This window comes from Papaver somniferum, chromosome 7, assembly GCF_003573695.1.
Source record: "Papaver somniferum cultivar HN1 chromosome 7, ASM357369v1, whole genome shotgun sequence".
NCBI classification, from domain to species: Eukaryota; Viridiplantae; Streptophyta; class Magnoliopsida; order Ranunculales; family Papaveraceae; genus Papaver; species Papaver somniferum.
This window is the reverse complement of record NC_039364.1, coordinates 229,419,096-229,423,440: the sequence shown is the minus strand read 5'-3', so window position 1 is coordinate 229,423,440 and position 4,345 is coordinate 229,419,096. Positions and strand designations below refer to the sequence as shown.

Genomic DNA, 4,345 nt, shown 5'->3' with positions numbered 1-4,345 from the left:
TTGTGACCGAATTTACTCTGGAACGGTCATTGCCTTGATTTAGGCCAGAGTACTACAGATTGATCTCTCGAATCTAAAGCACCCCCTTTGCAACGGTGCATCTGTTTGAGGTTTAACATTTCGCTCGGTTCGAGGAGTCTCCTCAATCCTTAAAAACCAGCAAATCGTTTTTCCCCATCTACAATTTCTTAAGGTTATTTGTGTTTTTTGATATTTATTTTGATAAAACTACTACTGATTTGGGGATATTTTGTGCACAATTGATTTGTTAATATTCTGCATATTTTCTGCACGATGGCTTTGTACATTATTGCTGTGTTGATGAATTAAGATGGTGATACAGATTGAGTTGATGATGGAGGCCGTGTTTTCTATGATGAGGAAGTTTGATGTTGAATGGGTTTGTTTTGTGTAATTGAAATTGCAAGGAATTGGAGAGTTGTTGAAGATTTCCTCTATGCACAATAGCACCACCAGATCGTGCAAATCAATTGTTTGACAAATTGCTTGAATGAATATGTTGTCCCTGTTGCTGCACCAGAGGGGATACTGCGAGCTGGTTATGATGGGTTTACTTGGAGTTTCAAAGGGTTTGCAAAGGAGTTTAATTAGAAAACAAGGAGGGTTTTTGTTGATTGTATTCAAAGTAGTGGATATCGAGAAGGCAGACTGAAATGGATGGGATATGGAGAAGCCAGGAAGGTAGATCTATGCTACTGGTGCAGCTGTCTTCCCCCAAATTTGGACTTGATAAATGATTTTGGAGGAGTTATAAATTGGAGGATGTTTTAAATTGGTCAAATTTAACAGAGTAGGTTGAGGATGACTACAATTTGTGGCAGTAAGAGTCCATCATCGTGCTCAAGAATAGGTGTAACATGAAGGTTTTGGAAGTGATAAATGATTTTGGAGGAGTTATAAATTGGAGGATGTTTGAAATTGGTCAAATTTAACAGAGTAGGTTGAGGATGACTACAATTTGTGGCAGTAAGAGTCCATCATCGTGCTCAGGAATAGGTGTAACATGAAGGCTTTGGAAGTGAATGTAAGTTCTTGAAACTTAAAAGCACATCCGTTTTGTAATTCTGGCTCTGGTGGTTGTTTTGATTAAATAAAATTTTAATCTACTGTGATGATTGTCAGAATTTTCATGTGTAACAGGATAAGCAGGTGAGAGCACAGTTGCAATTTCAGAAGATCCATTTTGTTGGCCTTCCAATCGGATAGGAATATCATCATCCTCAAGAAACTAATCGGCAACTCTTATTGTCCATTTGCAGTTCTTATTGGTTTCCTTATTTAATTAATTAGGCGTACAAAAACCTTATACAGGATAGTTATTATCAACTAAAATGCTTGCCTACAAATATTATTATACAGCTTATACGTGTGCAATGATTATTATTTTTCTTAACAAACTTATCATTGCCTTTGGTACGATTTTTACATTTAGGTTCTGCATAGGTGGCATGTCCTTGGAAGTTAAATCCCCTCACAAGAGATCGATATACCGGAGACTGGTAATGGAAATGATATTGGTATATGAAGTACCAGAATCAATAGAGAATTAGGGAGATGATATCATGGAGTGGAACTACTCCTAATGAAGGATCATATCAAATATGTTTTCCACTACAGCTATGTCTACGAAGAGTTTTGTATGGGATGGTTCATATGAGAAAACTTTACACGCATATTTAAGATGTCGAATTTAGGTTGTTGATGTTGTTATGAGTTCTATGTCATCTTCAAGTTACTGACTCTGGTTGCTTAATATTAGATGGCAGCATGACTCTCTCTATGACCAGTGATCTTAATGAAACTTTTTGCATTCTGGAGGTACCACCTATGCAAAGGAAGAAGGCAGATGTCAGGAAAAGGGAAAGGGAATAGCAGCACACCATTACAGGTTTCTAATGGGTCCATTTCATTTCATTTTGCTTCTGTCTTCTTTGTTTTGGCATTCTGTAAGGGAAACGGAATCATAAAAAGTGTCTATTAGTAGTTAAGCACTGCCAAGGCCCAGAAGGGTTTATGTGATTCTCTCTTCGCTCTTATCAATTTAAGTGTGCCCTATACTAATGGTATTTGTGTGTAATATTCTTGGGCTGTAATTTCTCTCCATGTATTGCAGATGTCATTGAAATGTGCATGAACTGTGACCTTGCGAGGGAATTAAACAACAGGCTTGTGTAAAAGTTGGTAGACACCATTTCAGTTGAGACCATTTTTCTCATGGCCGCTTAAACAACAGGCTTGCTGGCCATCTTCCTCATTGAGTTTGCAGAGATATATCTCAAGATCTTCAGAGGGATGCAAAATCTGGAGAACAAAAGGAAAAGACATACTGTGGAAATAAACGTATTAAGATTGAACCATTAATTAAGAACCACAGGTTCACGGCAAATTTGGAGCAAGGATTGTACCATCATCAAGCTTATAAAGATTTTTCTGTAATTTATTGTATTTGTGAGAAATAATGTGAGGCCTACTTAATCAACTAATAGCAACTCCAAAGTTGCATTCATGTAAAACCATCACTTGCCATGAGGATAACAACCCGGATGGACACGATTAAGAACAATAGTATATACTCTAATAAAAATACAGTTACAAAAATCCAATAGGGAACGGAAAAAAATACCAATAGTTACATCCAAAGCAAAGACCTAATTACCTGGTGCCTAGCACGAGTTATTTCCTGGAACTGAGAACATAGAGACATAAAGAGAGACACTTCCGATGTTTTCTTAGTATAGTTTGATCTTTGCGGTAATATTTTTCAATTTTGATTAAGCCATTCAAAAATCAAGTGAAGTATTCAAAACCTGATACTAAGGGACGAGGCGAAGCCGCGCAATATCAAATAAAAAATGTATCGGGACTGGGTGAGACAAAACCGAGCCATATCAAATAAAAAATCCTAACGGACGGGGCGAGGCCGTGCAATATCAAATAAAAAATGTATCGGGACTGGGTGAGGCGAAACCGAGCCATATCAAATAAAAAATCCTAAGAGATGGGACGAGGCAAAGCCGAACAACATCAACTCAAAAATCCTAACCAAAATGATTGTAGATGGGTTTTGGATCGCCCGAAAATCTAGTCTTTCCTAATTCGTGATAGAGATTAAGAGCAAAGATTAATAATGGGTCGTTTAATAAAAGCTGAAAAAACGGGCGGAAAAAAAGGTCACAAATTAGTTGACTGGAAAAGCTGTAACAGATCAATTGACCGAGAATTTGGTAAATATTTTTCCAATAAATTTATTAGTAAATAAATATGAAAGGATAAAGGATATTCTGGCAATCTGGCCATGCAAAAATTATAACCGTACATAATCAATTCAAAACTTACTATTTGAAGCTGAAAATTATATGATATGTATATACTATCTTAACGATGGATTTCTAGAGGAAAGAGGACCATTCTTGGGTTTCTTGGGGTCTCCTACAAATTTTTTTTTCATGTTCGAGCTGTGATAATCTTGTCCCATTCTGGGTTTAGATTTGTCTTCTTGATTTATTACCCGTCAAAAGTTGTTGAAAATGTTCCTGTATTTGGCCGGCGCAATAGTACGGACCCTCAAAATTCCTTAAGGCACATACCTGAAGATTTTTCGGTGGTTCAATTCGATCACCCTATGGACCGCACGCCTTTCGCTAATAACGAATAATCCAGCGATACTCTGCGAATTGCTCTTATGACAACATAGGGTGGAAATAAATTAGATGAGTACAACTTAGAGAGCTGGTAACATCGTTTTGAAGGAGCATTTATTGTATTAAATTACGGACATTACACTAGGAGGCATTTAATGTTGAGGAGGGATTCCTTCACACTTTTATTATCACATTATCTCACACGTTGGACGTCATTTTTGCGAATTAAACCAAACCGTAACGGATTCGAAGCTAATACTTTAGGGATATGTTACCATTACATAGCTCTACTTTCCTACCGAAAATGAGCGTATTCCGAGACGTATAACACCATCATCTACTACTTTAAAAATGAGCCGTTGAAAAATCTGCGGATTTCTGGCCGTTGAAATTAAGACCAGTAGATTGTAAGGTTTTATATTTCGGAGTGAGCTCATTTTTGGTAGGCATGTACAACTTCATAAGAGGAACATATCCTCAAAATATTGGCTTCAAGTCCGTTACGGTTTGATTTTTATTCACAAAAATAACGTCAAACGTGTAAGATAGTGTGATAATAAAAGTGTGAAGGTATCTTCCTCTTTAATGTTACTTGCTAAAATTAGAGTACAGTAAATGGTAATAAAATTTTAATCCCTTGATATTCTGTTCTAAATATTTCGTCCTTGAAAGGAATGCTCCAA

At 36.7% G+C, this 4,345-nt stretch overlaps 1 long non-coding RNA gene across 1 annotated transcript; it reads left to right on the top strand.

Annotated features, from left to right (window-relative positions):
• The first annotated feature begins 228 nt into the window (after positions 1-228).
• Positions 229-2,557, top strand: LOC113293455. Its single transcript, XR_003332315.1, has 3 exons — positions 229-1,045; positions 1,162-1,909; positions 2,135-2,557. It is a non-coding gene; the product is annotated as an uncharacterized LOC113293455 (long non-coding RNA).
• The last annotated feature ends 1,788 nt before the right edge of the window (positions 2,558-4,345 follow it).